Here is a 12,437-nt window from a genome sequence, read left to right as displayed (position 1 = left end):
TGTCAATAGCATCCTTTGGGCAACAGGATTATTTTACTAAAAGGAAAGTAGAATTGGAGAACTTTATCTGGCAACATTAAGTACAGCCTGCCCTCTATTGAAAATCTGTTCCTTCTGTGTTCCCTGTCTCAGGCAGCAGAATCACCACCCACCTGGTTGCCTAAGCAACCAGGTCATCTTTCCTCATCGATCCCCTCATATCCAGTCAGTCACCATATCCTATCAATTCTACTTTTCTGTCTCTCAAATCCAGATACACACTTCATTCCCACCATCATCATCTTAGTTAAGGTTCTTACCATTTGACAGTCTTTACTTGGTTTCCCTGCCTCTGCTCTTACCCTGGCAAATCAAATCCACATTATTGTAGTTTCTCACTTTAGAAATCAGGATAAAATTCAAATTCCTTAGCATGGCAAAGAAGGCACTTTGTCACCTGGCCCCCACCTACCTCTCTAGTTTCATCTGGTCCTCTTCCTCCTTCACACTCAATGTTCCAGCTATAGCAAAGTATGCATTGTTCCCTGAAGGCAGGCCTGGAAGGACCTTCACCTCTCTTCAGCTCGCTAACACCACCTACCGGTCCTTCAGAACTCAGAGGTGTCACCTCTTTCAGGAAGCCTTCCCTAATCTTATGCACCCACCTGCAATCTGGTTAGCTGCCCCTGCTTTTTGCTTCCTTATAGTATTTTTTTTGCTTTCTCATAGTACTTTTGTGTGTGTGTGTGTGTGTGTGTGTGTGTGTGTGTGTGTGTGTGTGTGTGGTACGCAGGCCTCTCAGTGCTGTGGCCTCTCCCGTTGCGGAGCACAGGCTCCAGACACGCAGGCTCAGCGGCCATGGCTCACGGGCCCAGCCGCTCTGCGGCATGTGGAATCTTCCCAGACCAGGGCACGAACCCGTGTCCCCTGCATCGGCAGGCGGGCTCTCAACCACTGCGCCACCAGGGAAGCCCTCTCATAGTACTTTTGAACCTCTATTATGACGATCTGTTTTCAAGTTTAGCTGTCCCAACTAGTCTATGAACTCCTTGAAAACAGAAGCCATATCTGATTCATTTCAATATGCCATGGCCTGACACATAATGGAAGTCCAATAAATATATCTTGAATGAATTAATGAATGAACAGAATGGCTCTGCCAAGGGCTTGCCCATGGGCAAAGTACAAAAGAATTATACTAATAGTTAGGGCTTTTTAAAAGGGGTACAGTAGTATCTTCAGAGCTCCTCAGGGGTTTAGCTGTAAAAGGTTTGGGCCTCTGATTGGGAAGGTCAGATCTTGGGCCACCCAATGAGGCATATGGAAATAAACAAAACTGGACATAAGAACCACCCATTGGGTGAACCAGTCCCAAGAAAACTAACCCAAGTGCAGGTGGCAGTGGCAGAGGTTTAGTTCTAACAGACAAAGGTTACTTGCAACCACCAGTCCCTGTCTAAACAACAGGTTAGGGGAAGGAGAGGAATTTAGGGGGTGGATATATTGAGAAGAGTCTGGCAAGAAGCAAATGTCCACAAGTTAGCTATTGGACTGAGGTTTAGGATGAGGTCTCTAGCGCTTGAGACAGGAATTAACAAGAATAAGGTATAGCTCTCCAATCGTAAGATAGTACTGGGGTCACTAAATAAGTTTTCGGAACAGGTCCTAAGGAACACGCACAAAGGCAGAAGCCCATTTCTAAAAATAAGGGCACAGAAAGGGAATTAAGGCTTAAAATGAGACTGGACCTCAAGTATCAAAACCAAGGCACCATCTTCCAGTCACACAAGCTGCAAGGCGATTTGAACCTTAGCCCCCAACTGTGGGGCTGGACCCTGTCTCGGATCAAGGCTGGTCCTGGGAACTGGGGCAGGGCTGAATTGCACGTAAGATGCAAGTGAACCCAGTTATGAGAAAGAAGAACTTCTAAGGCCAGAGAGAGGGACTGAAGGAGGGACAGAGCATCCATCATGCTTTCTGAGAAGCTCGGAACCATCTTGACACAGCTGTAACCTCTTACTTTACAAGTTGGTGATCAAGTCTTCTTCTATTTCCTGTCCCTAATCTGCCCAACACTCAGGCTCTAAGAGGTCCTGTCTCGCTCACAGCTCTCCCCTGCTCTTAGCACATTACCTGGTACATAAGAGATACTCACTTTTTGCTTTAATGAATGAATGCCTGGCACATAATAATGCCCAGCCAATATCCATTAAGTTGAGTTCATGGTGAGAGGTAATCCTATAATATTTTTATTATTATTAGCTACCATTTGTTGCATATTTAACTGGTCGCCAGGCATTGTGCCAAGTGCTTTACAAGCATTATGTAACTTAATTCTCAAAACGCTATTAATGTCATTCTACAGATGAGAAAAATTGAAGCCTAGAGAGGTGAAGTCTCATATCAAGGTCAAACAGCTTGTACTGACACAGTGATTTGAACCCAGGTCTCTGACTATGAAGCGTGTGTTCTTTAACCTTTGCCCTATACCGCCTAACAGCCAAGTGTTGCAGACCCATCCCATCCTAAAAGATAGTTGAAACATATTGCAAAGGCCCTTGGTGCCTTAGCCACTCTGTGGGGAAGAGTATTTGGCCACATAAACCTGACAAGGAATTTCGGGGCTGTTTCCACTAGGGCAGAGTAACTGGCATGGGCTCTACCAGCCCATTATGTCTCAATTGCCAGAGCGCTTTACTGTCTCAAGAGAAAGCCTGTCACGCTGTGTAAATAGCTCAGTGCCCTCCTGTCACTGCACAGGACATTAAACACAGTGCTGAAGAGCAAGGCAAATTTCTTGACATTGTTCAGACAAAGACCAGCTTTCTCAGTGGATTTTGGTTTCTCCTCTGGCATGTCCTCTGTACTGCACCCACTTAATCTGCACATTCTCTTCCTCTTTCCAGTTTGTGTATGTGTGAGTGAGGGAGCTTGAGAATTAGCAAGTCCCATATTTGTTTAGTAATTTAGAAACCAACTCTCTACTACTGAAGAGGTAAAAATTCTCCTGGAGGAGCCTACCCATCTTTTTCACCCAGTTCTTTCTACTAAAGATAAAAGCAATAGCCAGGGAAGGCTCTTACAGAAATGTCCTCCTCCCTCCCCTGACCTAGAACAAGTGTCTGGTGCTTTCTGAGATTGTAACACAAGGTGATTCCCGGGAACCGAGAACAAACCAACCTATCTGAGTGGACTGCCAAGTTCCACTTTCCTCTAAGATGTGTGGCTATGGAAAATGGACGTTCTTCTCATGCTTAGAGTGAGAGCTGTCTGTAAGGGAGGATGATCTAAGCTAAGTGAGTCTTCCTCTTCATTTAGAAGTTTTCATCTTTCAGCATTGGGAAGTTTGCAACTTCTCTGTCATTGATAGAAATGGAGAAAAGTGAAAACAGGCATTCATTTCTGGCAGGCCTGGTCTCCTATGGTTTGCAAGTTGCTTAAGAAAAAGAAGGGCAAACCCCTCCCCCCCAGTGACTTCCCTAAGTGCTTAATAAGCAAAAGGATGGAGAACATGGAAGTATTTCTTGCAATAACACGAAAACTACACAGATAGACACAGCTTTATCTTTAGGGCATTTTCTCTTACACTTTTAGTATGTACAACAGATCAGAGTAGGAAAAAAATGAAGAAAGGCAGAGATGAAAAAAGCTTTGCAAAGGAGATTTCAGTATCTGCCATAAAGTCTCAAGAAAGAGTCAAAATAAATTAAACTTGGTAAAGAAGAAAGAAGCCAATCAGCCTCTTTTCAGATGAGTCCTAAATGGTTTTTTTTTCCTCTAAAGAAAATCAAATCAAGGTTGATGTTTGGGCCACCTTGTATCGCTAAGAAGGCTATTTTTGAAACAAATGTCAGTAGGACACAATGTGCCCCCGTTATATAAGCTCTTCAGAACATTATGGACTTGAAACTGTCCACCTGCTTTTAGAAGTTTCGATTTTGAGCTTAATGTCTGTAACATCGCCACATGGCAGTTGTCCTCAACCACAAGTTTTTACGGTTCCCAAATAGCATGTGTTTTAAGAGGACATTTAAAAACATTTTGTTGCTAGCAGGGCTCTTAGATATTCTTTAGCCTACCTTTTCATTCATTTTACACATAAATGTGGAGACTGGCCACGACTGAACATTAGAACTGCCCATTGGGTAAACCAGGAAACCAAGTCCTGCTATAGGACAGGGATGACAGGAATAGTGGCAGGTATTGTGACAAAGTCACAAAATCACACAGCTTGGCAGAGCTTAGACTATAACTCAGGTTTCATGATTCCTGGTCCAGTACTCTGTCCACCGAGTCATTGGTTCAGTTTACTAAGCGTGTCCAATTATGGGAAGATAATCCTACCTGTCTTCAAGGGGCTTACAATCTAGTTGGATTATGAGCTTTTCCATCTGAGATACCCATCCTGTTTATCTGTGGCCTCCAGGATAATGTAATACACATCTCTAGTTATCACTTGAAATATCTGAAAACCCAGGTAGGCAGCTGAGGGTTTCTGCCCTTTGAGAGGAGATATGATCTAACAGAAAAAGAGAGTCAGGACAAGGGCTGGAAGAAAATTGAGGTCCTAATTGACAAAAGGACAACTCCCAGTGGGCAGCTGCCATGTTCCTTATGTTCCTAGTACTTAGAAATAAGGATAGGAAAGGACAGACAAAATACTACCAGATTGGTACCTCTGGCTTACAAGAGAGCAGAGAGTTTGGGGGTAGAGATGAGGCTGGAGGACAATTGATTCCAGGTCACATCCCCTGGGCATCCTCAGACTCCTTCACACTCCTGGGACAAATGGCAATTTTACAGATGCTATTCACACTGACATTTCTCTACCTAGAAGAAATTGTCTCTTAAGTTGTCACTATCCTAAGATAGATTCATTTCCCATTAAGAAAGACAGAAAGTCGATCTGTCCTTCCAGCTAAAAGGCAGAGAAGCAAGGGTGAAATAACAGATGCCAAATATTCTCTTCTGTTCTTCAGGTGATTACACTGGGCTTTGGCAGGAGGGCTGATGGTTTGATAAAAGCACCCCTCTCTTTCAAATGAGGCATATGAATTCCAGGAGGGAGCATTAATGATGCATGGAAGTCTGCCATTCTGAGCAGACACGGTGGGGAAATATTTCCAACCAAATTTAGTCTCACAAGGCCTTTACCCAGCTCCAGGGACACTCCTTTATCTTCACTTTGTCTATAACTCTCTCAGCTCCCCAAGGACAGGGAGCCCTAACCAAGAGATCCAGACTGGGACATCTGTTCTGTATAAAGAAACGAGGAGATCCTGTTGTGACACTGCTTGTTGTTGCAGAGATTTAAATAGACCTCATCCCTTTCTCCAGATCCAAACAACTGCAGACGTTAAATATCCCATAGAGTACAGCCAATAAAGCAGTTTAAGTCCAGGCCCCCAACAGGTAGCAATTATGTTCCTATTGTCTAGCTTGATTCTGTCCCCACTCCTTTCTCCAACACATTTAAACTTTCCAAACAACATGTCTGCCAAAGGCTACTAGAACCTTATGGTTGATACAGGGATGAGGGGTCAGGTCACGTCTGCCTCTTCTCTCAGATGACGTATAATATCTTATGCACTACACGCCAATGCATTGCCTACCCACTCTCTCTCATCCTCCCCCTTGCTTTCAACAAGTGCTTTAAAATTGTAGCTGACAAGCTCCTGCTCACGCACAGTCTCCAGGTGGGTTACGTTTTGCATCAGATCATCAGATGATTCAGCTATAACATACGCCTTTCAGCTCAAAAAAGTTTTAAATGACATTTAAACTAAGCGTCATGGCTGAGGCTCGGGCATCAGAGGTCAGATCCCAGGGAGAGGACTGGGGTCGGCTGTGTGAGCATGGCCTGAAGGGCGCTAGTGCGCCACGGCTAGCCGGGAGGGAGTCCGGGAAAAAAGTCTGAACCTGCCTAAGAGTCAAGAGACCATTGTTTCACGGTGCCGGAGGAGAGGAGATTCAGAACACCGCCTAAACGAGCTCCAGAGACGGGCGCAAGCCGCAGCTATCAGCGTGGACACCACAGACGAGCATGAAATGCTAAGGCTGCTGCTGTGCCACCAAGAAGCCTGTGTGCAAGCACAGGTCACTCTCCACACCTCCCTCCCGGGAGCCTGTGCAGCCCGCCACTGCCAGGGTCCCGTGATCCAGGGACAACTTCCCCGGGAGAACGCACGGCACTCCTCAGGCTGGTGCAACGTCACGCCGGCCTCTGCGACGCAGGCTCGCCCCGCACTCCGTACCCCTCCCTCCCCCCGGCCTGAATGAGCCAGAGCCCCCGAAGCAGCTGCTCCTTTAACCCCGTCCTGTCTGAGCAAAGAACAGACGCCCTCTGGCGACCTACACGCAGAGGCGGGGCCAAATCCAAAGCTGAACCCCGGGAGCTGTGCGAACAAAGAAGAGAAAGGGAAATCTCTCCCAGCAGCCTCAGGAGCAGCAGATTAAATCTCCACAATCAACTTGATGTACCCTGCATCTGTGGAATACCTGAATAGACAACGAATCATCCCATATTGAGGAGGTGGACTTTGGGAGCAACTGTAGTCTTGGGATTTGCAGTATGCGACTGAATAGTTTCTGATTTATATGTTTATCATAGTTCAGTTTTTAGCACTTGTTATCATTGGTGTATATGTTTATTGGTTTGGTTGTTCTCTTCTTTCTTTTTTAATTACATTTAAAATTTTTTTATTTTAATATTTTTTAACTCTTTATTTTAATAACTTTATTTTATTTTATTTTATTTTTCTTTCTTTCTTTTTTTTCTACCATTTCTTCTGAGCTGTGTGGCTGACAGGGTCTTGGTGCTCCAGCCGGGAATCAGGCCTGAGCCTCTGAGGTGGGAGAGCTGAGTTCAGGACACTGGTCCACCAGAGACCTCCGAGTTCCATGTAATATCAAACGGCAAAAATCTCCCAGAGACCTCCATCTCAACACTAAGACCCAGCTCCCTCAATGACCAGCAAGCTGCAGTGCTGGACACCCTATGCCGAACAACTAGCAAGACAGGAACACAACCCCAACCATTAGCAGAGAGGCTGCCTAAAATCATACTAAGGCCACAGACACCCCAAAACACACCACTGGACGTGGTCCTGCCCACCAGAAAGACAAGATCCAGCCTCATCCACCAGAACACAGGCACTAGTCCCCTCCACCAGGAAGCCTACACAACCCCCTGAACCAACTTTAGCCACTGGGGACAGACACCGAAAACAACGGGAACAACGAACCTGCAGCCTGTGAAAAGGAGACTCCAAACACAGTAAGTTAAGCAAAATGAGAAGACAGAGAAACACACAGCAGATGAAGGAGCAAGATAAAAACCCACCAGACCTAACAAATGTAGAGGAAATAGGCAGTCTACCTAAAAAAGAATTCAGAGTAATGATAGTAAAGATGATTCAAAACCTTGGAAATAAAATGGAGAAAATACAAGAAACGTTTAACAAGGACCTAGAAGAACTAAAGAGCAAATAAACAATGATGAACAACACACTAAATGAAATTAAACATTCTCTAGAAGGGATCAATAGGAGAATAACTGAGGCAGAAGAGCGGATAAGTGACCTGGAAGATAAAATAGTGGAAATAACTACTGCAGAGCAGAACAAAGAATAAAGAATGAAAAGAATTGAGGACGGTCTCAGAGACCTCTGGGACAACATTAAACTCAACCAACATTTGAATTATAGGGGTCCCAGAAGAAGAAAAGAAAAAGAAAGGGACTGAGAAAATATTTGAAGAGATTATAGTTGAAAACTTCCCTAATATGGGAAAAGAAATAGTTAATCAAGTCCAGGAAGCACAGAGAGTCCCATACAGGGTAAATCCAAGGAGAAACACGCCAAGACACATATTAATGAAACTATCAAAAATTAAATAAAAAGAAAACATATTAAAAGCAGCAAGGGAAAAATAACACACAAGGGAATCCCCATAAGGTTAACAGCTGATCTTTCAGCAGAAACTCTGCAAGCCAGAGGGGAGTGGCAGGACATATTTAAAGTGATGAAAGGGAAAAACGTACAACCAAGATTACCCGGCAAGGATCTCGTTCAGATTCGACAGAGAAATTAAAACCTTTACAGACAAGCAAAGCTAAGAGAATTCAGCACCACCAAACCAGCTTTACAACAAATGCTATAGGCGGGGGGAAAAAATGGTTCTGAAGAACCTAGGGGCAGGACAGGAATAAAGACACAGAGGTAGAGAATGGACTTGAGGCCACGGGGAGGGGGAAGGGTAAACTGGGAGGAAGTGAGAGAGTGGCATGGACAAATATACACTACCAAACGTAAAATCGATAGCTAGTGGGAAGCAGCCGCAGAGCACAGGGAGATCAGCTCGGTGCTTTGTGACCACCTAGAGGGGTGGGATAGGGAGGGTGGGAGGGAGACGCAAGAGGGAAGGGATATGGGGATATATGTAGACGTATAGCTGATTCACTTTGTTATACAGAAGAAACTAACACACCATTGTAGAGCAATTATACCCCAATAAAGATGTTAAAAAAATAAAATAAGTGTAATTTCTGTCTTCAACCTGTCAGACTCTTAAGCGCATTGTCCCTATACATATGAGTTTGTTGGGTTTTAAGTTTTATGAAATTTACGACTTTGGCAACCCACCTATGAAAAGGATTATATATCCCCTCAAGCTAAATCCCCTGCAATAGTGCAGTTACTCCGGGTTTGCCACTGGTGAGTGGAAAAATCAAACCTAATTCTGTGTGTTTACTGAGCCCACACAGCCACTCTTAAGCTGCTTGATGAAAATCCTTTAAGTAGTCAAGATGCAAGCAAAAGCGCTAGCAAACTCACCCTGAGCTCTTTCCATTTGCTGGGTTTTGTCCATCACCCAGAGCACCGTCACACCGCCTACTTCCCCACCAAGGTTTCTGAAAATGGCCTGCTGACTGCTGTCACTAGCACAGGCAGAGGCTTGAGGACAAAAGGCCACTGGACTGACTCAGGATGCCACAAGTGAGATACTTCACTATTGCGTCCGAATTTCAGCTGCTCCCTAGCCCTATGGAGAATTCTTAACACTCTCTCCCAGACACAGCTGGCTTTCATAAGGAGCCGAGACCAGGAAAAGAATGCCATTTGGGGCGTTGCCTTTTTCACTTTTTCGTCAGTGTTGGCCCCTGAAATCTTTAACTTGACCTGAAAATGACCTTTCCGCTCATCTGCATGCTACAGCTGTCCCAGGAGAGCTAAATGGGTCTTTTCTGACACTAGTTAGTTACCTGCTACTCCCCATTTCCTCTAATAATTATGTTGATTGCGTCACAGACATTATGCCAAGCAGGCCTTGAGCTCTGAAATAAGAGACCATGACAAGAGCCTTTTCATATGGAGGAAGGGATAGTGGTGGCAGAGGGCAAGGGTTTCTCCAAGGCTGGCTATGAGCTGATATGACCGTTCTGCTGCATTGGTCTCACAAAGCATGCAAGAGATGGGAGGGGTTGCTCCCTTCTCCTCTACCAGTTGAGCCTTCTACCTGCTCTTTGCTATCCCTTTGTCTATTTCTGTCTGTATAGGTCTTTTTTCAGGTTCAGTGTGGTAATTCTCATGTTGGAGGCAGGTCCACATCAATGAGGCTTAATTGAGCACAGATTTAACACTGTTCTTCATTGAAGAAGCACCCTCCAGAAAAACAAACTGCCATCTCTGAAAAAGCTCCTTAGAAAGAAACAGTTCAGTAAAGGTAGAAAAGACTGTCTGAAGAGCAAGTGCCTGAGGGGAGCAGCTTCTTCCTGTTGTCTTGTGTGACTTCAAAAGTACTTCAAACTAAAAATGGCTTTCTTTTTGGCTGCGTCTTCGTTGCTGCGTACGGAGGCTACTCTTCATTGCAGTGCGCAGGCTTCTCATTGCGGTGCCTTTTCTTGCAGAGCACGGGCTCTAGGTGCGCAGGCTTCAGTAGTTATACCTCAGTAAAAAAAAAGAAAAATACAAATGCTCAGGCAGGCAAAAAATAAATAAATAAAATTTTAAAAAATAAAAATAAAAATGGCTTTCTTTGGGAATCTGTTCTTTTGCTGCATGTTCCTGGGAACCAGACAAGAAGCCCCGCTTTGTCTATCTAGCCACATCTTGTTAGCATTTAGCTGTGCTTATCATCTGGTGAGTGTTTCAGTCACCGAGTTAGTTTTTTTTCTCTTAAAGGGTGTCAAGATTCTCAAAATCCTTTCTTGATGTGCTTGAAAAAGAACCTAATTCCCCTAAACTCAATCCGAAGTGATTTTCTCACACAAGTGTCCCTTAGTTCTTCCTTCCAAAACAAAGAAGTGGCAATTTCTTTTAGAACTATCTAGTATTTTGACTTTAAAGATAAAAAAACTAGTTAAATGAAGTAATTAAATCAAATGAGATCAAATGGGAAATGCTGCTAGCAGGGCATTTGCACGTTCTAAGCAGGAGGTAGAAATATGTTGGCAGGGATAGAAGGTGACTTTATCTGTGAATTCTCTTGGCATGACAAGGTTCTTTCTAGCTGATTCAGACTCTCTGTGCCAAAAAACCCCACTAGCTTTTGGGCCAATTCCATTCTCCTCAGTTGCTTTTGTTTCTATGACCTGGTCTGGCCCCAGGCAAAAGAGTAAAATAGATAAAATCTGTGTTTGTCTCCCCTCCAGTTAGAAATGTGGAACTGGTGATTCAGGAGTTAGCACAATGAGGGAAGAGTTGAAGCCATAGGTAATAATACTGAGGGGAGAAAGGAAGAACAGAACCTTAAAGAGACTTGCTTATTCCACAAACCTTCATAAATTACCTACCAAACCAGGGCCCGTGAATAGACTGTGGAGGTACAAACGTACATCTTGACTGAGAGAACTAGGAAGCAAAGACAGAAAATGAACATTCAGAAAGGTAGGAGAAGAACCCATAGTCTTCAGGATCAGAGAGCTAAGGAAAGAGGGTATATATAGTGCTAAGGGGCAGTGGTATCATATGAGTGGTCTGCGGAAAGGTCTTTGAATTTGGTAACCAAGCATATAGTTCAAGAAGCAATTTCACTAAATTGGAGGGGAATGGAAGTTAGAGCACAGGTGTATAAGGGAAACATTGTGTTAAAATCAAGAGATAGTAAAGACGAATTTTTCAAGAAGATTGGTGGTGATAGGGAGTGATGCTCTATGGTTAAGAGGGTAGTAGGATCAAAAAAAAGGAGGAAGAAGTGCTTTTTTGTTTCATTTTTCTTTGTCAGTAAACGGAATTACCTGAGTATGTGGTAATTATTAAGTGAATAAGATCTCTCAGTGGTTTCAAATTACAGCAAGAATTAGAATCACCTGGAGGGCCACCTGGGCCCACCCCCCCCCAAGTTTCTTATTTAATAAACATGGGGTGGGGCCTGAGAATTGGCATTTCTAACAAGTTCCCAGGTGACTCTGTTGCTGCTAAGTCTGGGGAATCACACACTGAGAACCACTGGAATAGATTGAGAAGGAGAAAATAGTAAAAGAGAATAAACAGCTGAATTTTAAGGAGACAGAAGAGTATGAGATGCAAGGAATACGTAGATTAAATCTTAGAAAGAGTTCATTTTCTAAGCGATGGGAATGACAGCAGGGATAAAGATACAGCAATATACTGAGGAAGAGAAGAAAGGCACTGAGGTGATAGAGCTCATACCAGATGGCTTCCATCTTCTCAGTAAAGGAAGAGGCAAGATCATCTGCAGAGAGGGTAGGTAAGGATTAGGGACTGGGAAACGTTTGGAATAAGCATCATTCACGGACTTAAAGAAGAATCAACCTCACGGTGATAGATGATGGATTTAATTTTAGAAATGGTGAGTTTGAGATGGTAGTCAGCCTTCAAGGTAGATTTGGTCAGCAGGCTGTTGGCTTCAATAAATGCATACATTCTGCAGCAGATTTTTGTCTGTTTTGTTTGTCTTGCTCACTGCTTCACCCCTAGTACCAAGAATAGTGCTTGACACAGAATAGGCACTCAGATATACACTGGAATGAACCCGAGAGGCATTGCTGAGGTTGATTATTGTACATAAAGTAATATATAGTAGACACGTGCAAGTATCTCTGGAGTTAGAATATTATGGTGGTTAAGAGAGTGAGTTCTGGAATCTGAAGACCAGGGTTCTAATCCCAGCCTCTCAGTACCTCACTTCCTCCTTCTCTAACATGAGAATGATCATGGACCAACCTCAAGGTTGCTGTGAGAATTAAATATATATAAGGGACTTAGCACAACACCTCACACAGAGTAAGCAGTGAATCAATGTTAGCTGGCTGTTTATTACTGCATTTCCCCTTCAATTAACTAAGGAGTGTTTCTTAACCAGTTTGAGTCACCATGTGTAAATCAAAGTACTAAAACATTAAAAAAAAAAACCCTGTCTCAGATTTCATCACTCTTCCCCTACTGGTAGGGATATTGAGGCATAACTATTTAACAAAGAAAAAATGATCATCAAAA

The 12,437-nt window shown here is 43.7% G+C and overlaps 1 protein-coding gene across 1 annotated transcript in view; it reads left to right on the top strand.

Annotated features, from left to right (window-relative positions):
- GRIA3 (glutamate ionotropic receptor AMPA type subunit 3) overlaps positions 1-12,437 on the top strand; it is a 287,373-nt gene that overhangs the window by 210,199 nt on the left and 64,737 nt on the right. The window lies entirely within an intron of this gene.

This window comes from Mesoplodon bidens (genome assembly GCF_964165515.1).
Source record: "Mesoplodon bidens genome assembly, chromosome: X".
In the NCBI taxonomy this organism is placed as follows: domain Eukaryota; kingdom Metazoa; phylum Chordata; class Mammalia; order Artiodactyla; family Ziphiidae; genus Mesoplodon; species Mesoplodon bidens.
This window is presented reverse-complemented; position numbering and strand designations above follow the sequence as displayed.